We start from the raw sequence: 26,645 nt of genomic DNA, 5'->3' as shown, positions 1-26,645 counted from the left end.
TTAGTGGTGTACCTGTTCCTCATCCTATTACTTCTTCTCTGGCCTTTGAAATTGAGAACTCTGGTTGGAGAAAAGCCCTTGGCTGATAACCTCTTTACATGAAGAGAGGTCTTGTTAGATGTGCCTTAAGAAGATGGGGAGGAAGACCCGCCTATGTCCCTGTCTCCCTGTCCACACTGTAGGTAATATCCTCCATGTCATTCCAATGTCAGAGACTGCCTTTTTTGAACCTTATGGATTCTGAAGTCCAATTTGTGGTTCTGACAAACGTGTGGTTCTATGCTGAGAGAATGCAGCTGTCTAGTTTATCTACTGCTGGAGAAACAATCAGGAGCAATTCACAGTATACACCTACAGCGCTCATTTGTTTGAATTCAACTTTTAATAAGTTTGGAAGAGTAAAGCCACACTTCCTTTCTAAAGTGCTTCATAACATGGGGTCGTGGTTACCCCTTACATAGGACAGTGTGTTTGTATTTATTTTTAAACATTGGTGCTCCCCAAGCATTTCTTTATCTTATATCTCTTTGTGAAGTGGATGTATTCGGGAAGACATTATGGGATGAAAAAAGCCACAATGTCCATTCATTTATTCATGCACTTATTTACTAAAAAATAATTACCAGGCTCCTTATGACAGGCTCTTTTGTAGACACAGAAGATGCAAAGATGAGCAATCTCGTCACCGTTTTTGGTGGCAGTTGAGCACAGATCCAATAAGTTTTCTGGAATGTGTGCAAAAAGTAGCATCACTCCCACTCCTTTCCAGATAGTCTCGCTTTCCCCTGAAGAGGAGGTCCCCAGGTGACGTATCCCCAGGAACCCGGGGTGAGCGACCGGGCCGGGCGGGGAGCCTGGGCTGCGGCCGCCGCCAGCGGGACCCCTCATCCGGGACTCACCCCTGTCCAGGACGCCCTCCCGGCGGGGCGGGGCGGCGCGCTCCGCTCCCCGCTGCCTCCTCCGCCGGGGTCCCCAGGGGGCGCTCGCGCCCAGGCCTCGGAGCCGGCAGCGCGCGGGCGGCGGGGCGCGCGGGTTTCGTCAGAAGGTGGAGGCTCTCGGCGGAGCCGCGGTCCCCAGCTGCCCGGTCGCGCCCCGTTTCCTCCCTCCCGCTCCGCCCCTCTCTCCGGCGCCCCCACTCCTCTCCCCGAGTGACTGAGGGACGAACGGCCCCGTCCTCACCACCCGGCATGGAGTTCGGGTCCCCGCGCAGCCCTCACTTCCCGCTCGGCATCTCTTCCCTCCACGGTCGCTGAGCTGCCCCGGCGCCCGAGCGGAGGGCGGCACGACCCCCTAGGCCGACCGCGGCCCCGCCCACGGCCGCACCGCAGTTGCGCTCTGGTTGGACCCCGACAGCCGAAGCCCAGTCCGCCCTCGGGTCCCCGCGCCAGGTAAGTTGGTCGGGACCCTGCACCGCGTACCGAGGCTGCAGCCGAAGACCAACTTTTGAGGTGCAGGGGCTCGCTCCGACCCGGCGCTGCTGTTTAGGAAGAGCTGCGCGCAGCGTCTTAGTCCAGGGGAACTTTGGTCCCTCCTCTCGCCCCTGCCCTCCGCCCGGCTAGCTCGGCCGGGCGGGGGTGGAGAGGGGGCCGACCTGCCAGTCCTGAGCTGAATGAGGAGGGGAGAGGCAGAGTCCCGGCTGGGGTCGTAGCATCCCTCCTCCTGACGGCGGGGAAGCGAGGAGGGAGCGGGGGCTGTGCGGGGTCCCGGGGCTGGACCGCCGCGGTGAGACTCAATCTCTCAGCTTCCTAACCTCCTTATCTCCCTCCCCACCCCATAGGTTCCAATACTATTGAACCGCATCTCGGGCTGTCTAGCTTAAAACTCATCCATAGGTTCGCAGGTTCCTTGATTCAGCCAACTCCCTCTGCGCTCCTTCCTCTATTTGATAAAGTACCACGGGGAGGGGACAGGGATGGGACTGGAGGGACCCCTGAAGCGCTGGCCACAGCCGACTAAAGTGGTCAGGACCGCGCTATCACAGATGCCCAAGGACCCTTAGGGTGGAATTGAGGGGGACAGTTAGGAGGTGGTCCTTGCGGCGTCAAGTGAGTATTGACCACCGTCGGGTGGGGAGCAAGCTGACCCCTGAGAGGTACTGTTAGGAAGATCCGTTTATCCTTCGCCTTGAAGGCCGTGGGTGGGCTTTAAGGCTCCGGTCCCCCCTGTCCCCCCCTGCCCCCCCCCCCCCCCCGCAGGTCCCACCGCGCCTCAGGCGGCCTTGCAATCCTGGCTTCCATTCCCAGAACTTGCCAGGCTCTGGGAAGAATCCTGGCTGCAGAGATGGTCCCTGGGGGCTCGAGCTTAAGAAGTGCTGCCCCTGGGGCTCCGGAGGTGGATGGAGGAAGGGTGAACGGAGTAGTGGGGGTGGGGTAGGGAGATTTTGAGAGACAAACACCCTCCATCCCCACCCCCTGCCCCCTGCAACTGACCCACTGATGCCATAGGATTTCAATGCCTTTGGGAGGAGCTGCCTCTGCTTCTTTACTCCTGTGTTCAAAACTATGCAAAACCAACTCTTCATCCTCTGGCTGCTTTGCCAGGATTTTAACAGCACTACTGTGGTTGTTCTTGGCTCACTTGGTTTTAGGTTCCCTCAACAGCAGTTTTGAGCTGTCCAAGTATTTTAAAGTGCTCTCCTTAAACTGATACTGAACGCTACTCTTTTGGAAAAGCTGCTTTCACTTAGAGGAGATATTCTTTTCTCTCCATTCCTTCCTTCTACTGCCCGCTTAACAATCCCTGTTCTCAAAGACGTTTGTGTTTTATTTTTTACTTTATGTCAAAACGCATTCCCCCCTCCCCCAAAAAACTTTCCTAGTACACAGGTGTTTCAAATCCATGCCAATGTTTTGTAGTTAGTATACACTGGTTAAGCTGCATAGCAATCCCCCCAAAAGCCAGAGACAAGCAACAACTTCACTTACTTCATTTGATGCCCTTCAAGTTTAGGAAGGTCCCATTTTTATTACCCAGCAGATAAGACAGAGCTCTGGATGGCTGTGGTTGTGATTAGATAACTTCTGATGTTTTCATTTCCCTTACTGAGCTCCTGCTTCTAGGTTAAATTCATTTTATTGCCGGTCCATTTTTAAAGAAAGACTGACAAAGTCACTCTAATAGATCAGGGGTCTGAGCTCAGAGTAGGTCAAAAGTACTCACATGTAGGGAGGTGGATAAAAATAGAAGGGTTGGAGAGTACAGCCAGGACACCTGTGTTAATCCTGCATACTAATAAAGGCCAGAATCTTCTCATTTATCTCTGGTGGGAAGTTCTGATGGTTTCACAGGATGAAACTCAAACCACATCAAAACTAGGTGATTTCCCCTGAGTGTTACATAAAAGGAAGTATCCCTCCATAGTAGGAGTGGCTGTTGAATCCTGGGCTGTTTTTAATGGTTCAGTGAGAAGAGCTTGCCTATGATAGAACCAAAGGTCTCCTAACGTATTACCGTGTGAAAATGCTCATGGACATCAAACCTATACCATTCCTGTGAGTGCTCATCCCAGCATAACTTATTGGGAGCAGTGACCTTCCCAGCATGAGACAAGCACTTTGTTACAGCTTCTGAATATTTCTTTAAAAATAGTTGCTCTGAGATTTGTGCGTTGTTTTTTTAATTGTACTTAAAAGACTTCTGTTTATCTTCAGGTCTCTGGTAGAAACATGGCGTTTTGCTTGAATCCATGGTTTGTCTTAAGGAGACCCTGCTTTTGGAGGTTTTGATTAAAAAGTGCCTTGTACTACAGGGTTTCTTGATCTGCACGTGGACTTCTGATTTTAAAATACTGCATTTCAGTTAGTAGGAAGCAAAGATGTTATCTGTTTCCAGAGAAGTTTTATGTAGTATTCCAAAAAATAGAGGCTTTGATTCTTCCCATCATCAGATGATTTGAGTCTACCATCATGACTGAAAACCTTTAGATTATACCAATCAGAAGGAATAATCACAGAGGGAAAAAATGGGTTAATGGTGGAATCTTTATTCTCATCTGCATTTGAATCTTTTGGAACCCAGCTGAATGTATTTATATGGTTTGTACCATGCATTTATCTGTCTTCTCTTTACAAATTTTCTGAAATATAATAAAGGCCTGGACCTTTATGGTCACCTTTATTCATGTAAAGAAAGGATTTTTCCATGGAGGTAAACATGTTGGAGATGAGTAGTTAGTATTGTGTATAATCAACGGCCCCCACTGTCAGAGAGGTCTCAACCCAGAACAAAGAAGGAGAAAAGGACTCTGATGGTACCAGACCCACTGATTGGGAGAAAGTCTCTATACCAGTTGGGAAAGTCACTTCATGAATCTTTGTATTTTTTCATCAGAGATGTGACCAGAGGATCTGTCTTTCATGCATTTTGAAGAAGAAAGGGGCTGAATTTATTCTCTGTATTTACTTTTTTTGGTCATGTTAATATTTTAAAAAACAAACAAAAGCCCCTTTGGATCCCTGCAGTAACTGAAAGTCATATTTCCTTGGCAACAGGAGCTAGTACCCTGGAATCACAAAATATCAAGCCAGAAAATTTTAAATGCACTTAAAATAGAATGTCAAATGGTTCAAGACCATCCTATAGTGTATTAGAAGTGACCTGCCAGCATATGATAATAAAGTTCTCTTTAACTTTGCCTTTCTCTTGATTGAATGTAGATGGTAAAGACAGATTACAGAACTTTAGTTTTAGGATGTCCTAAAAATTCTAGAATGGTTTTTCTTTTGAGGGAAGCATGTTATTAAAATTAAGGGGGTTGGAGTGACACATCCTTTCTTTGAGTGAGGTGTTCTTGTGGAGGTTGGGATAAGTCCAAAATCAAGCTCAATCAATGCGTCAGTCAAGATGTGCTGGTTTTCTACGCTATTTGAAATGGACAATATAGAGTAGAACCTCAATCAGCATTAAATTCAGCCAATCTGCTAAAACTTGTGACTGCAGAGTAAAAACATAGCAATGCCTATGTATACTTTCAGTCTTTTCTGTACTAGAAATCTCATTTATGTGGGAGCTTTCTGTTTAGTCTATGAACTACTAAATATTCAATATATATGACATATAGTATATGTTTTCCCTAAGTTAGGAAATGCTGGGAAGTCCTTTCTTTGGCTGCTGTATTCTTGGGAAAGCATCTTGAGAACCAGTAGCTTTTAACTCAGTAAACATTGAAGGCCTGAAGGCAAGTCTTGGAAAGTGGAAGGTGATAAGGATGACTTATTTGGGAAGGTTTATCCTTGTCCTATGATTTTGGTGCACTCCTAGGTGTCGGGGGACCCATCTAAGCTAGCCTGTGGTGGGCTCATCTCTAAACTGTGAACAACAATTTTATCACTTTGACTCTTAGATGCTCAGAACCATAGCCCTCTTGATTACTCCTCTCACTAAGAAACTCAGGTTCCCTGGAGATAATTACTGTGGTGGCACCATGGGCACTGATGACCTTGACTGAGTTGGGGATGATGGTGGGGAGGGGGGCTCCCACCTTCACTGGGAGGAGCAGGCTTGAGTCTTATTATTTTGCTCTCTCGGAGCCAGTGCAATATTTACCCGATAGATGTGATTAAATTTGTACAGAGTCACTGTCTGCAGCCATCCCTGTTAATGTGAATGTTTTGTGAAGAAGAACTTCTCATGCACAGTCCTAGCTTTCTATTTTAAATGTCACAATTGAGTCAATAAAGTAAACAGGTTTTATGTGTATCCAGTTAAGGAATCCACAGGGGAATTCCTTTATTCTGTCTTAAATTAAAGGTCCATTCAAAAAGCACAAACTTTCTAAAATGTTTCTTTTCCATCTGGCTCAGAATATCATATTGATAACTTTCTTCTGACTTTGAAAACTAGAACTGCTTCCCCTTGGAAGCATCAGGAGAGAAATACAGTATTTCAGGTTAATTCTAGAAGCAACCTTATCAGGTTTAAGGTGTATTGACTAAAAGACGTTCCTTATGCAAGAGAACCTAAACCTCTGCAGGGCACTTAAAGGAGGAACGAAATCAGGCTGGCGGGTGCCCAAGGCAAGTGCAGCCCCCCGCCCCCCCCCCCCGCAACTGGGTAGGGAGGCAGGCAGGAAAGGCTGAGAGTTGGCGTTAGAGAGGACAGCCGCTAGAGGGCGCCGGAGCACCAGCGGAGCCCTCGTGCAGCTCCCAGGCCAGACCTCCAGGCTTGGAGATGGGGTTGGCAGAACCCCAAGGAGGGTGCCCAGAGAGGAGGGGTTGGTTGCCGAGCGCCTCTGACTCAAATTGCCATGCTTCAGAGAGGGGACAGAGATCCGCCTTCAGCATCGGATGGGGCACTTCCAACCTGGTCGGGTGGCCCCGTGGCTGGACACCTGACATGCTGTCTGCAGTCTCACAGCCCTTTGTTTCTCCGGAGGCAGGACTCTGGACCCGGAGATACCTGGCTTGAATCTTGGGCTTTCAGTTTGAAAGGTGCAGGCCTGTGTGAGTGTTGGCCTCTGGAAGACGAGGCTTGTGGTGGTGAATGGGTGAAGTGTAAAAGTGGTATTTTGGTGGGCAGGCTGTGCTCATCCCTGTGCCCTTTCTCTCAAGAGTTCTACCTAAACTTCCTTCTTCCCTTTCCATTTGAGCCTCTTCCTCCTGGCCCCACACCCCTCCCCTCAGCAGAGGGGCCTCACTTATCCATTTGTTGAACAATCACTGATCACAGCCTTTATGCCCAAAGCTGAGTTAGGCACTGGGATCAATTAATGTGGAGTTCCCATGTTTTGAAGCTGCAGCTTGAGGGGCAGATGGAGAATATGAGAGAGAGATGAACAAACCATGTGGGCTGAGAGATACCGAGATACTGGCTTTGTCTCAGAGACCCTGGGAAATGGTCTCTCAAGTTCTTTACACTCATGTTTTTTCATCTCCCTATATTTCAAGGAATCGGGTCTATGGAGGGAGGAAAAAGGGGAGGGGTCTCACTCAGCATGTACTTTGGTTTATATGTATATTTAACTGTGCTATTAGAGGTTCTCAAGTCCAATCAACTTGTACTACTGCCCTCTATGTGTTAATTTCATCAATATAATAAGATAAATGCCTATATAGTTGACTTAATTCCATTTTAATAGGAAAATGATTTTTAAAGGAAACATAATAGAAATATAACAACAAAACCCTTACCTCTAAAGGTTGGGTCTGGAAGAACCTAAATCAAGAGTCTGTTTTTAAAATATTGAAAGATGTAGTCAATACAAATATCAACAAAAATTAAAAATAATAAGGACAGCAGAATGGTTAAAAGAAATGCATTATCTTTATCATTAAAGTGGCAGAAAAGTGCTTAATTTATTAATAGGCACTGGGGGCAGAGGATGCCTAATTTGATGTCTTTGTTATATTTGTGCAGTTATTTCAACAAGTAACTTAAAGACAAAGTGGAAAAACGCGGTTTGTGCCTGAGATGGCCACCCTGGGCCAGGTGAGTTAAGTTTACCTGGCCAGGTAGACCGCAGAGCTCCTGAGAAGCCAGTGTTGTTATTCTTCTGCTGGGTACCCCCTTAGGTTCTGTGACTTGATTGATTGTGAATCATGTTGAGGAAAGGCCTGAACAGAGGAAAAGGGTGGAAACAGTTGATTTGGGGAGGAGCTAACAACATTCATCACAGCTCATGGCCTGACTGAATTTTAAAGAGACTGGAAAACAAATACTTCCTATGGAATCAGAGACTGTGAGGGCTGAACAATCTCATAGAATTAGGAACACCCCTTCCCATTTTCCAGATGAGGAAACAGAGGCCCAGCAAGCTGAAATCCCTCACCCAAGCTGCACCCATCTCTACTCCCCACTACGTGCTTTACAAGAGCAGGACTCTTCCTGTCTTTTTCACTGCTAAATCCCAAACAGGGCCAGGCATCTGGCATCTGCTCTAGAAATTTTGGTTGACTCCATGAACAATGCTATTTCTTTCTTTCTCACTCTTATTTAGGATTGTGCCAATAAACCACTAGGCTGTAATATAATTTGATAAAGGTAAGTATTTATTGAGTTTTGTTATGATAAGGGCTTAGCCTTTGAAGGTAAACAGACTAGGATTACATCCTGATTCTGCCACTCAATAGCTGTTTGGCTTTGGGAAAATTACTGAAACTCTCTGAGTTTTATTTCCTCGTTTGTAAAAATGGGGATAAAACTGTATAAGGCAGAGACCTTCAAGAGGGTGGAGGAGTAAGACGTGGAGATTACCTTCCTCCCCTCAAATACATCAGAAATATATCTACATGTGGAACAACTCCTACAGAACACCTACTGAGCAGTGGCAGAAGACGACCTCAGACTTCCCAAAAGGAAAGAAACTCCCCACGTACCTGGGTAGGGAAAAAGAAAAAAGAAAAAACAGAGACTAAAGAATAGGGACAGGACCTGCACCTCTGGGAGGGAGCTGTGAAGGAGGAAAAGTTGCCACACTAGGAAGCCTCTTCACTAGCAGAGACTGGGGGTGGATGGGGGGGAAGCTTCGGAGCCACGGAGGAAAGTGCAGCAACAGGGGTGCAGAGGGAAAAGTGGAGAGATTCCCGCACAGAGGATCGGTGCTGACCAGCACTCACCAGCCCGAGAGGCTTGTCTGCCCACCCACTGGGGTTGGTGGGGGCTGTGAGCTGGGCTCTGGCTTCAGAGGTCAGATCCCAGGGAGAGGACTGGGGTTGGCTGCATGAACACAGCCTGAAGGGGGCTAGTGCACCACAGCTAACCAGGAGGGAGTCTGGGAAAAAGTCTGGAACTGCCTAAGAGGCAAGAGACCATTGTTTCGGGGTGCAGGAGGAGAATGGATTCAGAGCACCACCTAAACGAGCTCCAGAGATGGGTGTGAGCCGTGGCTATCAGCACAGACACCAGAGACGTGCATGAAATGCTAAGGCTGCTGCTGCAGCCACCAAGAAGCCTGTTGTTAAGCACAGGTCACTCTCCCCTCCAAGGAGCCTATGCAGCCCACCACTGCCAGGGTCCCGTGATCCAGGGACAACTTCCCTGGGAGAACACACGGCATGCCTCAGGCTGTTGCAACATCACGCTGGCCTCTGCCGCCAAAGACTAACCTTGCATTCCGTACCCCTCCATGCCCACTGCCTGAGTGAGCCAGAGCCCCCAATCAGCTGCTTCTTTAACCCCGTCCTGTCTGAACAAAGGAGATGACCTCAGGTGACCTACACGCAGAGGCAAGGCCAAATCCAAAGCTGAACACTAGGAGCTGTGCGAACAAAGAAGAGAAAGGGAAATTTCTTCCAGCAGCCTCAGGAGCAGTGGATTAAATGTCCACAACCAACTTGATGTACCCTGCATCTGTGGAATACCTGAATAGACAATGAATCATTGCAAAATTGAGGCGGTGGACTTTGGGAGCAAGTGCAGACTTGGGGTTTTCTTTCTGCATCTAATTTGTTTCTGGTTCTGTGTTTATCTTAGTTTAGTATTTAGAGTTTATTATCATTGGTAGATTTGTTTATTGATTTGATTACTCTCTTCCTTTTATATATATATAGATATATTATTTTTTCCTTTTTCACTTTTTGTGAGTGTGTATGTGTATGTTTCTTTGTGTGATTTTGTCTGTATAGCTTTGCTTTCACCATTTGTCCTGTGGTTCAGTCTGTCCTTTATTTTGTTTGTTTTTAGTATAGCTTTTAGCGTTTGTTATCATTGGTGGATTTGTTTTTTGGTTTGGTTGCTCTCTTCTTTCTTTTTTTTTTATTACTTTTTAATTCTTTTTTATTTTTAATAATTATTTTTTATTTTAATAATTTTATCTTATTCTTTCTTTTTTTCCCTCTCGTTTCTTCTGAGCTGTGTGGCTGACAGGGTTTTGGTGCTCTGGCTGGGTGTCAGGCCTGTGCCTCTGAGGTGGGAGAGCCGAGTTCAGGACATTGGTCCGCCAGAGACCTCCCAACTCCATGTAATATCAAACAGGGAAAGCTCTCACAGAGATCTCCATCTCAACGTGAATACCCAGCTCCACTCACTGACCAGCAAGCTGGAGTGCTGGACACCCTATGCCAAACAACTAGCAAGACAGGAACACAACCCCAGCCATTACCAGAGAGGCTGCCTAAAATCATACTGAGTTAAAAGACACTCCAAAACACACCACTGGACACAGTCCTGCCCACCAGAAAGACAAGATCCAGCCTCATCCACCAGGACACAGGCACCAGTCTCCTCCACCAGGAAGCCTTCACAACCTTAGCCTGTGGGCAGACACCAAAAACAACTGGTACTACAAACCTGCAGCTTGCAAAAAAGGAGGCCCAAACACAGTAAATTAAGCAAACTCAGAAGACAGAGAAACACACAGCAGGTGATGGAGCAAGGCAAAAACCCACAAGACCAAACAAATGAAGAGGAAATAGGCAGTCTACCTGAAAAACAATTCAGAGTAATGATTGTAAACATGATCCAAAATCTTGGAAATAGAATGGAGAAAATACAAGAAACACTTAACAAGGACCTAGAAGAACTAAAGAGTAAACAAACAATGATGAACAACACAATAAATGAAGTTAAAAATTCTCTAGAAGGAGTCAATAGCAGAATAACTGAGGCAGAAGAACGAATAAGTGACATGGAAGATAAAATAGTAGAAATAACTACTGCGGAGCAGAATAAAGAGAAAAGAATGAAAAGGATTGAGGACAGTCTCAGAGACCTCTGGGGCAACACCAAATGCAGCAATATTCCAATATAGGGGTCCCAGAAGAAGAAGAGTAAAAGAAAGAGACTGAGAAAATATTTGAAGAGATTATAGTTGAAAACTATAGTGGAAAATTTCCTTAATATGGGAAAGGAAAAAGTCAGTCAAGTCCAGGAAGTGCAGACAGTCCCATACAGGATAAATCAAAGGAGAAACATGCCAAGACACATATTAATCAAACTATCAAAAATTAAATACAAAGAAAATTATTAAAAGCAGCAAGGGCAAAACAACAAATAACATATAAGGGAATCCCATAAGGTTAACATCTGATCTTTTAGCAGAAACTCTGCAAGCCAGAAGGGAGTAGCAGGTTATATTTAAAGAGATTTAAATATTAAAAGGGAAAAACCTACAACCAAGATTACTCTACCCAGCAAGGATCTCATTCAGATTTGACGGAGAAATTAAAATCTTTACAGACAGGCAGAAGCCAAAAGAATTCAGCACCACCAAACCAGCTTTACAACAAATGCTAAAGGAACTTCTCTAGGCAGGAAACACAAGAGAGGAAAAGACCTACAATAACAAACCCCCCCAAATTAAGAAAATGGTAATAGGAACATGCATATCAATAACTACCTTGAGTGTAAATGGATTAAATGCTCCAACCAAAAGACATAGACTGGCTGAATGGATACAAAAACAAGCCCTGTATATACTGTCTACAAGAGATCCACTTCAGACCTAGGGACACATACAGACTGAAAGCGAGGGGATGGAAAAAGATATTCCATGCAAATGGAAATCAAAAGAAAGCTGAAGTAGCAATTCTCATATCATACAAAATAGACTTTAAAATGAAGACTATTACAAGAGATAAGGACAGTACATAATGCTCATGGGATCAATCCAAGAAGATATAACAATTGTAAATAATTATGCACCCAACATAGGAACACCTCAATACATAAGGCAAATGCTAACAGCCATAAAAGGGGAAATCGACAGTAACACAATCATAGTAGGGGACTTTAACACCTAGATTTCACCAATGGACAGATCATCCAAAATGAAAATAAATAAGGAAACACAGGCTTTAAATAATACATTAAACAAGATAGACTTAATTGATATTTATAGGACATTCCATCCAGAAACAACAGAATACACTTTCTTCTCAAGTGCTCATGGAACATTCTCCAGGATAGATCCTATCTTGGGCCACAAATCAAGCCTTGGTAAATTTAAGAAAATTGAAATCATATCAAGCATCTTTTCTGAACACAGTGCTATGAGACTAGATATCAATTACAGAAAAAAATCTGTAAAAAGTACAAACACATGGAGGCTAAACAATACACTACTAAATAACCAAGAGATCACTGAAGAAATCAAAGAGGAAATCACAAATACCTAAAAACAAATGACAATGAAAACATGACAACCCAAATCCCATGGGATGCAGCAAAAGCAGTTCTAAGAGGAAAGTTATAGCAATGCAATTCTACCTCAAGAAACAAGAAACATCTCAAATAAACAACCTAACCTTACACTTAAAACAGTTAGAGAAAGAAAAAAAAAAACCCCAAAGTTAGCAGAAGGAAAGTAATCATAAAGGTCAGACAAGAAATGAATGAAAAAGAAATGAAGGAAATGATAGCAAAGATCAATAAAACTAAAAACTGGTTCTTTAAGAAGATAAACAAAATTGATAAACCATTAGCCAGACTCATCAACAGAAAAACAGAGAAGACTCAAATCAGTAGAATTAGAAATGAAAAACGAGAAATAACAGCTGACACTGCAGAAATACAAAAGATCATGAGAGATTACTGCAAGCAACTCTATGCCAATAAAATGGACAACCTGGAAGAAATGGACAAATTCTTAGAAAAGCACAACTTTCTGAGACTGAACAAGGAAGAAATAGAAAATATAAGCAGACCAATCACAGGCACTGAAATTGAAACTGTGATTAAAACTCTTCCAACAAACAAAAGCCCAGGACCCGATGGCTTCACAGGTGAATTCTATCAAACATTTAGAGAAGAGCTAACATCTGTCCTTCTCAAACTCTTCCAAAATATAGCAGAGGGAGGCACACTCCCAAACTCATTCTATGAGGTCACAATTACCCTGATACCAAAACCAGACAAAAATGTCACAAAGAAAGAAAACTACCGGCCAATATCACTGATGAACATAGATGCAAAAATCCTCAACAAAATACTAGCAAACAGAATCCAACAGCACATTAAAAGGATCATACACCATGATCAAGTGGGGTTTATTCCAGGAATGCAAGGATTCTTCAATATATGCAAATCAATTAATGTGAGAAACTATATTAACAAATTGAAGGAGAAAAACCATATGATAATCTCAGTAGATAAATAGATGCAGAAAAAGCTTTCAACAAACTTCAACACAGATTTTTGATAAAAATCCTCCAGAAAGTAGGTATAGAGGAAACTTACCTCAACATAATAAAGGCCATATATGACAAGCCCACGGCCAACATCATTCTCAATGGTGAAAAACTGAAATCATTTCCTGTACAATCAGGAAGAAGGGAAGTTTGCCCAATCTCACCACTGTTATTCAACATAGTTTTGGAAGCTTTAGCCACAGCAATCACAGAAAAAAAGGAAATAAAAGGAATAGAAATTGGAAAAGAAGAAGTAAAACTGTCACTGTTTGCAGATGACATGATACTATACATACAGAATCCTAAAGATGCTACCAGAAAACTACTAGAGCTAATCAATGAATTTGGTAAAGTAGCAGGATAAAAATTTAATGCACAGATATCTCTTGCATTCTTATACACTAATTATGAAAAATCTGAAAGAGAAATTATGGAAACACTCCTATTTACCACTGCAACAAAAGGAATAAAAAACCTAGAAATAAACTACCTAAGTAGACAAAAGACCTGTATGCAGAAAACTATAAGACACTGATGAAAGAAATTGAAGATGATGCAAACAGATGGAGAGATAGACCATGTTCTTGGATTGGAAGAATCAACATTGTGAAAATGACTATACTACCCAAAGCAATCTACAGATTCAGTGCAGTCCCTATCAAACTACCACTGGCATTTTTCACAGAACTAGAACAAAAAATTTTTATTGAAACACAAAGGACCCCATATAGCCAAGCAATATTGAGAAAGAAAAACTGCGCTGGAGAAAACAGCCTCCCAGACTTTAGACTATACTACAAAGCTACAGTAAACAAGATGGTATGGTACTGGTACAAAAACAGAAATATAGGTCAATGGAACAGGATAGAAAGCCCAGAGAGAGATAAACCCATGCACCTATGGTCACCTTATTTTTGATAAAAGAGGCAAGAATATACAATGGAGAAAGGACAGGCTCTTCAATAAGTGGTGCTGGGAAAACTGGACAGCTACATGTAAAAGAATGAAATTAGAACACTCCCTAGTGTCATACACAAAAATAAACTCAAAATGGATTAAAGACCTAAATGTAAGGCCAGGTACTATAAAATTCTTAGAGGAAAACATAGGCAGAACACTCTGTGACATAAATCACAGCAAGATCCTTTTTGACCCACTTCCTAGGGAAATGGAAATAAAAAGAAAAATAAACAAATGGGACTTAAGGAAACTTAGAAGTTTGCACAGCAAAGGAAAACATAAGAAGAAAAGACAACCCTCAGAATGGGATAAGGTATTTGCAAATGAAACAACTGACAAAAGATTAATCTCCAAAATTTATAAGCAGCTCAATATCAAAAAAAAAAAAAAAACCCCAATCCCAAAATGGGCTGAAGAACTAAAGAGACACTTCTCCAAAAAAGATATACAGGTAGACAACAAACACATGAAAGAATGCTCAACATCACTAATCATTAGAGAAATGCAAATCAAATCTACAATGATGTATCACCTCACACCAGTCAGAATGGCTGTCATCAAAAAATCTACAAACAATAGATGGTGGAATGGGTATGGAGAAAAGGGAACCCTCTTGCACTGTTAGTGGGAATGTAAATTGATACAGCCACTATGGAGAACAATATGGAGGTTCCTTAAAAAACTAAAAATAGAACTACCATACAACCCCGCAACCCCACTGCTCGGCATACCTGGAGAAAGCCGTAATTCAAAAAGAGTCATGTACCACAATGTCATTGCAGCTCTATTTACAACAGCCAGGACATGGAATCAACCTAAGTGTCCATTGACAGATGAATGGATAAAGAAGATGTGGCACATATATACGATGGAATATTACTCAGCTATAAAAAGAAACTAAATTGAATTATTTGTAGTGAGGTTGATGGACCTAGAATCTGTCATACAGAGTGAAGTAATTCAGAAAGAGAAAAACAAATACCATATGCTAACGCATATATATGGAATCTAAAAAAAAAAAGTTCTGAAAAACCTAGGGGCAGGACAGGAATAAAGATGCAGACGTAGAGAATGGACTTGAGGACCCAGGGAGGAGGAAGGGTAAGCTGGGATGAAGTGAGAGAGTGGCATCTACATATATACACTACCAAATTTAAAATAGATAGCTATTGGGCAGCAGCCACATAGCACAGGGAGATCATCTCTGTGCTTTGTGACCACCTAGAAGGATGGGATAGGGAGGGTGGGAAGGAGATGCAAGAGGGAGGAGATACTGGGATATATGTGTATGTATAGCTGATTTGTTTTGTTTAAAGCAGAAACCAACACACCATTGTAAAGCAATTATACTCCAGTAAAGATGTTGGGAAAAAAAAACTGTATAAGACCGCAGAGGACCTGTATTAAGTGTTGGTCTTTCTCACTCTTCCACTTCTGCTCTCCATTCTTCCTAGAGAAGATGTTAAAGGGGGTATAGTACTTTTTAAATAGGGGGTTTAATTTATTTCGGATAATACACATCCTTCAGAAAAGATTATTCCACTATAGAAATGTAAGCACATGAAATCACTACAAATACGTATTTTATGGGTTAGATATTATTAGTTCTACTTTATAAATAATTGAGCATGCCAAAGTACTGGCAACTGGATAGGAAGAGGACTCAAACCTAGGGTGCCCCACCCCCCAGTTTCAAGACCACAGAATTTTTTTCTTTTGTTTATATTCTTTTTCATTATGGTTTAGGATATTCATAGGATATTGAATATATTACCCTGTGCTATACAGTAGGACCTTGTTGTCTATCCATCCTATATATAATCGTTTCCATCTGCTAATCCCAAACTCTCAATCTATCCCTCCACACCCCTTCACCCTTGGCAACCACAAGTCTGTTCTCTATGTTTGTGAGTCTGTTTCTGTCTCATAGATAAGTTCACTTGTATCGTATTTCAGATTCCACATATAAGTGATATCATATGATATTTGTCTTTCTTTGTCTTACTTCACTTCATATGATAATCCCTAGGTCCATTCATGTTGCTGCAAATGGCATTATTTCCATCCTTTTCACATCTTCTTTATCCATTCATCTGTCGATGGACATTTAGGTTGTTTCCATGTCTTGACTATTGTGAATAGTGCTGCTATGAACATTGGGGTGCATGTATCTTTTCGAATTGGAGTTTTCTCTGGATATATACCCAGGAGTGGGATTGCTGGATCATATGTCAACTCTATTTTTAGTTTTTTCAGGAACCTCTATACTGCTCTCCGTAGAGGCTGCACCAATTTACATTCCCACCAACAGTGTAGGAGGGTTCAGCCTGGGCGTTTTTTTCAAATCCGTGTTTCATATGGTCTTTATTTCTCATCCATCCTTCCGTGTCTGCCTCTCTCAAGAAGGCTCAGATCCTCCGTTTTCACACCCTCCTGGCTGACTGTGCTTTAGCTCCTGCTGTGTAACATTGGTGTGCATGGGTGTTCCTGATTCCCCAGTGGATCACAAGTTTTGCCAGGTAGTGGCTGTATCATACGCTGCTTGCTGTAACCCCAGAGTGATTAGAACTTTCTGGTACATAAGGTGCTCTCTCTGTCCCCCGTGTGTGTACCCGTCCCCTTATCTTACATCCTGCATCTGAGTCAGGTTTGTGGGTGACTACAGTGTACATTTAACTTCCTCAAAATCAACTCTACACCCTCGATCACTTGTTAAAAATACTCATATTACATTTGGATGGTTTGCTTTCTATAATATAATCTAAATTAATGTGTGACGTTATACAGATATATTACTGTATGATGTTGTATATGTAACGTAATATGTATTGTACTTGGCGAACAATTTATGGGATTTTTTTCAAAGATCATTTTGACTATGTGTGAGTTTTACTCTATGCATTAACTTTGAATCATAGCCCTTACCTACAATGTGCTACATTATAATTGTAAGGCCATGCTTTGTGTTGTGTGTGGTTAGGTAGAATTATTAGTGAGAGGCATACATTTTGAGTCAGGCGTCCCTGGGTCTGAATTTCAGCTCTGCTTAATCTCTTGAAGCTCAATTTCCACAGATGTAAAATGAAAATAACTTGAGAGCCTGTGCCCGGGGATGGCTGTGAGCCTCAGAATATACATGCACCCTAAGTACCCGTCGTATTGTGGGCACAAGGAAAGTCCTCAGGTTGTCACTGTTGTTGGCTGGTGGCATCCCTCAAAGGTTAGCACTTAGGAGTAATTACCCTAATGGTAGTAGTTTGCTGTGTTGCAAGCGAGTTGTGAAAACTAGAAGGAGTGTGTTTATGAAGGTGTGATAAAGACTAGCAATAAATCATTTACCGTCCTTCCCTGTCTCCCCTGTTCCCACCCACAAATTTTATTCCTGGCTGCAAAGATAACTCAAGGGTTATGCTGGGGTTTCTCTAAGATAAAATTTCCTCTGTTCCTGCTGATTCCAGATTTATTTCAGATGCAAAGTATGTTTAGCACTGGCCCCCAGATACACAGCCAGAATACAAAATCAATCACTCTGCTCTGCAAGTGGAGCAACAGACATTTATTGTATTTATATATCTCCTATCTTTGTCCGAAAAAGATTCTGGTAGCCAGCAATAGACAACATATTGGGTACATTCTACTGTCAAAGTCCAAAATGCTACTAGCACAAAATATTCTTATTTATTTATTTGTGGTACACGGGCCTCTCACTGCTGTGGCCTCTCCCGTTGCGGAGCACAGGCTCTGGACGCGCAGGCTCAGCGGCCATGGCTCACGGACCCAGCCGCTCTGCGGCATGTGGGATCTTCCCGGACTGGGGCACGAACCCATGTCCCCTGCATCGTTAGGCGGACTCTCAACCACTGTGCCACCAGGGAAGCCCCAAAATATTCTTTTTTTTTTCAGGGAGGCCCCCATTCATATTGTAAAGCCATGGTTCTCACACTGGAACACGAATCAGAAATCTCCTGGAGATTTTTTGTTACAACACAGTTCAATGGGCCTCACAACCAGAGTTTCTCATTCGGTGGGTCTAGTGTTAGAGTCAAATAATTTGTATCTCTGACAGCTTCCCAGGTGATGTTGATGCTGCTGGTTTGGGAACCACACTTTGAGAACTAATGCCTTAGATACTCACTTTATTTAGACAAATTGCACTTTCTCTACTGTGGGGTATGACTGAGAACAGCATTGGTGGTGAGGAAAGGGACCTGACATTTACTGAGCACCTGTGACATTTGCCGTGTGCCAGGTACCTCAGCAGCACTTTACACATATTATCCTATTTAATCCTCACAACTACCCCACCAATCAATTCATAATTATTTATGGAGACCCTGTCGTGTATCATGCCATGTGCTGCGCTAGGTTCTGGGGATGTGGGACCAACACCACAGACATAATCAGGGAAACATGCTTGAGAAGATAATTATAAGGGCGATTAGTGTGATCCATAGAAGATAGAAGACCAAAGAGGTTAAGTAACTGGGCTAAGGTTACACAGCTAGTGGGAGACAAAGGGGACAAAACAAACTTAAAAACCATTCTACTCCAAAATATACCATCTTCCACTAAAGCAGAGGTTCTTAGATTTTTGGGCTCAGGGTGTCTTTACACTCTCAAAAATTATTAAAGACCTCAAAGATCTTTTGTTTATTTGGGTTAAATCTATCAACATTTACTGTATTAGAAAATAAAACAAAGTGGTTCACAGTTTGAGAACCACTGCACTAAACCAGGCTGCAAATAGTACCATCTTTCTTAGGTTCTGAACCCTGACTTGTTTTTTTTAATTAATTAATTTTTTATTTATTTCATTTTTGGCTGTGTTGGGTCTTCGTTGCTGCGAGCAGGCTTTCTCTAGTTGCAGCGAGCATGGCCTACTCTTAGTTGCGGTGCTTGGGCTTCTCATTGCGGTGGCTTCTCTTCTTGCAGAGCACAGGCTTTAGGCGCATGGGCTTCAGTAGTTGCGGCACGGGGGCTCAGTTGTTGTGGCATGTGGGCTCAGTAGTTGTGGCACGTAGGCTCAGTAGTTGTGGCATGCAAGCTTTAGAGCACAGGCAGTAGTTGTGGCACACGGGCTTGGTTGCTCCACAGCATATGGGATCTTTCCGGACCAGGGCTTGAACCTGTGTCCCCTGCATTGGCAAGCAGATTCTTAACCACTGCACCACCAGGGAAGCCCCCCTGACTTGTTTTAATGACTTCTGTAAGCCATCAAAGGTGAGAAACTTCTCCTAAACTATATATTTTTTTAAACATGAGGGCCTCTTTTGATCCTCAGTCTATATTTCTAGTGCTGATGGCTTCCTAAAGACAAGGCTGACCTGCTTTGGAATCACCCTTTTAAATATGTGTGTGTGTGTGTGTGTGTGTTTATGATAAGGAAAAGCCAATTAAACAGCCAATTGCAGAACAAAGTAAGATGTGGTAACTTCACTGAAGGGTCTCTATCCCAGCCGAAGGCATTTAAAAAGATACAGTTCACAAAAGTTAGTGATGTGCATTGTCTTCAGGGCTCCTCAGGGCAAACGCTATGGCTAGGGAAGCCGAGGTATCCCTCTTGCTGTCTCATTAACAGTAGGGAAGTAGATGGATGACAGGGCTCAAGTCAGGCGGTTTTTATGTAATGTTGGCAGCTGAATCATGCTTAATCGTGGGCTAACGACCGAAATACTGCCCTTTCCTATCATGTGTATTCATTACCTAATGAACATGAGACAGCCCAGTAGATACTTTCCTGGTGTGTAATGGTCCATTGTTGTTCAGACATGGACGCTCTGGCTGACTCTGAATGCTTTATGGCCTCGTTAAGTTTTACTGAGTAAAGTCACCAAATGGGAGTTTCCATAACTTAATGTGATTCTCAGTGGATGATCAATAGATCAGATCTCCTTTTATTTTTATAGAGACCAGTGAACTGGGGAGGGGGGGGTGTGCTGCAGTAAGGTTTGAGCAGTTATTTAGATGTAGCAGACCTTTGGATGAGAAGTAGGAAAGAGAGAAGCCTCCAGTCATCTGACTGTGTGGTCTTCTTGACACCAAACATCTGGGTCACTGGTTCATGGGGAAACTTTTTTTTTAACATCTTTATTGGAGTGTAATTGCTTTACAGTGTTGTGTTAGTTTCTGCTCTATAACAAAGTGAATCAGCTATACGTATACTTATATCCCATATCCCCTCCCTCGTGCGTCTCCCTCCCACCCTCCTTATCCCACTCCTCTAGGTGGTCACAAAGCACCGAGCTGATCTCCATGGGGAAACTTTTAAAATGTTTATCCAGATGTTTCATTCACATATGCATATCCCGTAGCCAAAACAAACAAATCAGAAATGTGTGATGAGAGATGATCATTTGTCATCTTCCTTAAAAGCTGAATTTTGAAACCAAGCTCTGTTGGTTGACCTGAGGCAGCATGGAGTCCTTCACACAGCATCTCTGCACAGGGCACATTTTGCCAGGTGATTATAACATTTTAGAGGAAATGTTTTTTTCTGGAAATAAGCACTTGTATGAAGGTCTAAGGCATAAGGAATTATATTGGCAAGTTGAATCTCCTTATCACTGTCACATCAAACGGGAAACTGTGATACATGCCTTGAGGGGCCATCTCCTGGGAATCCTTTTAGCCAAGTTTCTTGTGCTGTTTGTGCGTCATGTCGTGAGCTTCTTGCCCAGAATTCTCATTTTCTGATTCCATGGGCTCATATGAGCAACTCTCAGTGATGAATCCTGTTGGTTTTGTAGATTGCTACGGCCGCTTTCAAGAACCTGTTTTTCTAAAGCAGGCACAGGGAATGCCCTGGCAGTCCAGTGGTTAGGACTCCCCACTTTCACTGCTGAGGGCACGGGTTCGATCCCTGGTTGGGGAACTAAGATCCTGCAAGACATGCGACCAAAAAATATATAAAAAATAAAAATAAAGCAGGCACAAACATGGAAGGTAGCTAGGCCCTGCTCCTCACTCACCTTCCCTGCCCAGGGATGGGGCTTGGGGAAGACCAGACCTGCTCACTGACCCTTCGTGTCTGCCCTGTGTCTGCCTTGCCAACAGTCAACCTCAGCTTTAGCCCAGCTTAGACTTGCCTCTGGAAGAAAGGGATGGGAATTATTTTCCACAGGGATGGGATGATAGGAATCTGCATGACGTCATGGGGACATCGTCTTCCCTAAGCTGGGGAGAAAAGACAACATTCAATTAGGGAGGTACAATGTGGTTACTTAGGTGGAAACCCTGTCCCTCTTTGCTTGGGTGGGCAGGAAATGTTCTATTTAAGATTCCCATTCCTTCCCTGTGTTTTATGAGTGCTTATATAAGTTTACTCTCTAAGCATCTTGTTCTGTGATTTTCCTTTTATAGGTATGTATTTTAACATTTAAGGGAGGTTTGAGGTGAAATAAGACATGATTAAGGCCAACTTGAGATCTGCAGGTTAAAAAGGTCCATGTGAAATTGAGATACGCTAAGGCAGGGGTCAGCCAAATAGAGCCCATGGGCCAAATCCAGCATGCATATTTTTTGTAAATGAAGCTTAGTTGGAACCCAGTCACACCTGTTGTTACCTATGCTGTTCTCACATAACAATGGCAGGGATGGGTAGCTGTGGCCCTCAAAGTCTGCTGTCTTGCTCTTTGTGGAAGAAGTTTGCCGACTCCTACACTTGGGGACATATTTCTCTTTGGCCATCTCCTGATAGGAAACACATAGATTTCAGAAAAATCCAAGGGAATATTATTCTGATATATGGACTCTGAGCCATAAATGATAGAATTTTGTTGCTATGCATTGTGAGGATCTTGTACATAGTAGGTGCTTGTGGGTTGAATCATTGTGTATTTCTAGATGAGTGATTTATGGCCTGGGTTACATTCCCCCATGTATAAAATCAAAGTATCTGGTGTGATCTCTGAGAATCCTTCTTGCACGACTGAACGTTCATGCCTTATACCCCAGTCTGCCAAGCCTCTTGAGTTCCCATATTCATATTCATTTAGCATCAGCTGGAGTTATTAGGCAGGGTCAAAAAGCATGACTATCCACTGCTACTATGTATTGAGTGTCTTACATGGAGAGAAACAAGGAGGGTTAAGAGTTGAGGGCATCTAAATTATGCTTAATGCCTGTTCTTAGTTGCTTTGTGGGACGTTTGTTGTTCGTGGTGTTATCTTGGACACACCAAGGCTAGATGTGCCTGAGGTCCCAAATCACAGTCCATGGATGATGTGGTGGGGGACTGAAGGAAGGAGAGGTGATTGCATTACTGTCTTCCACCCAGGAAGAAATATGAACTGTGCCATTGTGAAGGAAGACTCGTGCTCTGTGGTGTGATTTGGTAGCCGACTACTGATTCATAGCTTATGCTGTACCTCCCTTTAGGACCTGGAGTTCCCATGGTCACTTTTCCCGAGGAGATAGCCAGGGTTTCCATCTGCTCAGCTCCACAGATTTGACATGGGGTTATCAGTTGTTCATTCATTTGGGAGGGTGATACACTGCCTCTGCTGAGATGTAAGCAGAGCCTCAACCTCTGCATTTGCATCCCAGGCTGCACCCAGGCTTCCTTTCAGGAATTCCAGCCCCCAGAGTGCTGGGGTTCAGCTGAGCAGCCCTGCCTCCTCACATCCTGGTAAATGACTGACCGTGGCAGGTCGGAAGGCTAAGGCCAAGCAGGATGTGAGCAGCCCGGGACTAAGGAAGGGGAGGCCTGCTCACTAACTCTTGGCTTCTATGTGCAGGATTCAGACCACCCTCTCCCCTTTGGGAAGAGGAGGGTAGAAAGGACAGGACCAGGATGGGGCTGAGTGGCATGATGCAGTTTGTGCCACGTTCTGACTCTTGTACCTTTAAGCTCCATGGCTAGAAGGCATGTTGCGGGGACAGACTGCCTGTCCTGCTGGAGAAGCAGAATTTGTTCCTTTCTAGACATTTTGTTTCTGAGAGCTCCTAGTTCTTAGAACTTCTGAAGGCGTTAGTCTTAAGACTGGAGGTAGAGGGATGCTTTCTGATCTGCTGAAGCGTGGCTAATGTTGCAGTTCAGTAAAGTGCATCATTATGTCAAGTGAGGGCATTAAAGCACATTTTCCTGGACATCTTATGTTGGTTGCCTCTATCGTTCGTTTTTTAAAATAAGTGGGTAAATCATATGCATCTGATCACAAACTTTCCTTATTCCTTTATATGTGTATCTTCATATGTCCCATTGAATGTATATTTACCTTTATTCATCAAACTTATTTTTCAGATGTATTGTATTACAGACTGATGCAATGCCATGCCTATTACTTTAAATCAAGTATTTATTTAAGTCCTTCATCTAAAACAGCAGCTATCTGAGTATTTCTGCTACTCACTACCTAGGGCTTAGAAGATTTCATGTGCAATCAAGGCAAAGTCTTAGAGTAGAAGTTCCTTTCAGTAAGAGAGGGCACCCTTTCTGCAATCTTAGAAATGAAGATGCTAATACTTGGCTTCACAGAATTGGACATAATTTAAAACTGTAACACACTTTTCTGCTTGCTTTATTTGTAAATGTTGATCCTGGCACTGAGAATCTCAGAGCTTTTCCTATTTTCTTATTTCACAACTCCTAAGGCATGTGCAAAAGGAAAGGTAATAAAGGACAATATTTTCAAGATGAAACATGATTCATAAAGGTGGAAGCTATGCCATATGTGAGCAGTGATTAAGAGCTGCAGAGTCTGCTCACGGCTTTTTAAAAACAAAGTGATAAAGCAGATTTTCCTATTATTGCTATTTTGTGTTTTGGTGCTTGCTCAAGTGCATGCCCTGATTCTTCTAGGCTTCATTTTATTCTGTAGAAATTGAATCACTGTTCATGCCCCAGCAGTGCTGTGTTAGGGCTTACTTAACTATTTCACATAGCTCCCTGGTTATTCTTCCAGTGACATTTTAAGTTTCAAGACAATGATATGGTATATTAAAACCGTAACCTACACTTCTTATTTTCTGGAGAGTGCAGTTGGATGGACAGAGGGCAGAGTATTTCCGAGGCTTGCTCATTTGGAATTGGTTTAATGTAGAGCAATGATGAGAGCGGGCATGCGCTTAATGAAGTATCACACGTTTCGATGGTCTTCCCCCGCCATCCCCAGCAGATCCGCTGCAGGCCTGGTGGGGACGGACAGACAGACAGGCCCAAAGACTGATTGCCTCTGAGATGAGGGGGTGGAAGGGGAAGAAAGCTCCTGTTTCAAAATTGAGTTGTCATCTTAGCAAGATCGATTAATTCTAGGAAGTGCATCTTCATGAAATTCAGCTGTCTTTGACAAGTAACCAAGTCCATTTTCTCTGATTGAGAAGCCCCTGATCACTTGCCTTGTATAGGTGGTAGTTTTCCTCTTGTTTGGATCACAGTTCCTTTGGAGAATGTACTGAAAGCTATGGATTCTCTCACCTGAAAACTGAACACACCAATTTGTACACAGAAGTCTGCAACCAGCTTCAGGGGTTTATGGACCTGCCTGAAGCAGAGACCTTCTCCTTTTCCCATCAAGAACCCCTTCATTGTTTCTTCAATGGATGTGTTCTCGATGGTAAATTTCTTTTTAAAAATATGTACATTAAACTCATGACATGGTAGCATTTCTATTAGAGGGAAAGGGAGCAGTAGAGCTGGGGATATTTTGTTACCATAAGGAACTGTGCATTGTGCTGTCTGGGGGATGCTCTGAATTGAGTGTCTGGCTCCTCGGGGGTGCTTGGAGGAAGGGAGTGCAGGAGGGGCGAGGGCAGTGCCTGGGGGTTGGCATTGAGGGAGGCATGGCTGCATGCCAGTGATTGTCCTCAGGGGCACTTCCCACCCCCACCCTGTGGAGCCCAGGAGCCCCGAATCCCTGATGGGCTTCCTAGGAAGCTGCTGGGCGGGGTGTGTCATGTGATGCCTTGGCACAAATAAGAGGAGAAGGCCTCCTGTCGCACTCCTGGTGGAGGGCCAGTAGTGCCCAGGTTTTTGCCCAGAAGTCCTCCAGAGCTCCAAGCTCTGGGCCATGAGACACAGCCTTTCTGGGGTTGGCTTCTCTGGACTAGGGGTGCTGTGCTCACAGGAGATGGTGGGTGCTGACCAGTAAAGCAAATTGGCCTTGGAAGTGGTCCACACACACCTTTATGCAGGTGCATCAGGCAGCCTGGAACTCGGTGCTTGATGCTCTCTAAGGTCCCAAGAGATATTTTGGAAATAGAGAGGTAACAAGAATAAACATGGAAGACCGGAAGGTCAGGGGTTAGACTTGTCCTCTATCCCTTTCTTTCCCCCTTTTTTCACCCTCCCTTCCCTTCCTCCTGCTCCTTCCTCCATCCTTCTATCCATCTTTCTTTCCTTCCTTTCTTCCATTCTTCTCTCCTCCTTCCCTCCTTTTTTCCTTCATCCTTCCCTATTTTTCTCTCCACTCCTCACTTTCTTCCCTTTATCATTTCCTTTAATCTTTTCTTCCTTTCCTTACCTCCTTCCTTCCATTCAACAGACGTATTCAAGTGTCTGCCGGGTGCTGTTGGTTCTTAGCTGGTGTGGGATTTTGGTGCCCTTTCTGTCATGACGGGTCCACCCTCGTGCTACCAGGGAACATTTTTGTACTTTGTTAACTTCCCCTGCTCCTTCCTTCCTTCATCAGCTAGCATATATCAAACAGCTGCCTTAGAGAAAAAGCTAAAATGATACGGACTTCACTTTCAGGAAGGAAGGTTAAAATCAAATTTAGGAATCAAGGTACAAGTATGTGAAAAGCCAAATAATAGTGGAATAATTACATGATGTCTTGAAACAAGAAAGTGAGATGCCAGAAGACAGCCTGAACATTACTGTTAGATGAGTGAATTGAGACATGTTTGAGTTTAGAGAATGGAGCAGTTTTTGTGGGGTGGATGGGTTTGGGAGAGTCTTACAGAGAAGGAGCATAAACTGGGGTTCCAAATAGGATTTTCATATTTGGAAAAGAGAGAAAATTTCAGTACAGGAAAGGGGAATGATGTGGGTAAAAGCTCAGTAGTGTTGGTCTTTTTCTTTTGTCGCCTACATTTTCCAGGGGAAAGTTCCAGTCCAGGGAACCTCTCTTCCTCTCCTGGTCATGGCCATCTCGTCTCCAGTTCTTTATCTTTCCCCACATTTTAAATTCAGCTGTTGATGGGCTCAAGGGAAACACCCAGTTTCTCTCAGCCCCTGCCACGATCAGCAGACTGGTCACTTTCTGTTGCACATAAAGAACTCCTCAGAGGGGACGTTTAAACTGAAGAGAGGGCTTTGAAATGTCATTTCCAGCTTCGTGGCTGAAATTCCAACAGTAATTTTTGTCAGCCCTTGGGTGAGCCAGAGCATTGCTTTTAGGGCTCATGGTCTGAGATGCTGGAGGTCTCAGAGTGCCTGAAGTCAAGGTTTTGGGCTGGAATTCCTGGTGTGGCTGGTTCAGTGTGACTGAGTCCAATTCAGGAAACACTCCCATTTTTCTTGCACATTATATGTACATTTAGCTATTGTTCTTGGATGTTTTCATAGTAGATGGGTGTTATAAGCTGAAGCCAATCCATATTATTTGGTTCCAGTATCCTCAGTCCATGAAGAAATAGTTGATTTTCAGATACCTGATGAGCCTTGATCCTAGCCAGGTGTCTGGG

General features: G+C 43.5%; 1 protein-coding gene across 2 annotated transcripts in view; it reads left to right on the top strand.

Annotated features, from left to right (window-relative positions):
* Positions 1–1,022: 1,022 nt before the first annotated feature.
* Positions 1,023–26,645, top strand: part of CPNE4 (copine 4) — a 565,144-nt gene continuing 539,521 nt past the window's right edge. The window contains exon 1 of one of the 2 annotated variants that reach the window (XM_073803688.1): positions 1,023–1,388. The gene's annotated coding sequence lies outside the window, so the exon portion shown is untranslated. The remainder of the gene's footprint in view (positions 1,389–26,645) is intronic. The other variant, XM_033855295.2, reaches the window with a different exon arrangement.

This window comes from Tursiops truncatus, chromosome 4 (genome assembly GCF_011762595.2).
Source record: "Tursiops truncatus isolate mTurTru1 chromosome 4, mTurTru1.mat.Y, whole genome shotgun sequence".
Classification (NCBI taxonomy): Eukaryota; Metazoa; Chordata; class Mammalia; order Artiodactyla; family Delphinidae; genus Tursiops; species Tursiops truncatus.
The sequence above is the reverse complement of the archived record's forward strand: the minus strand, read 5'-3'. Positions and strand labels throughout refer to the sequence as shown.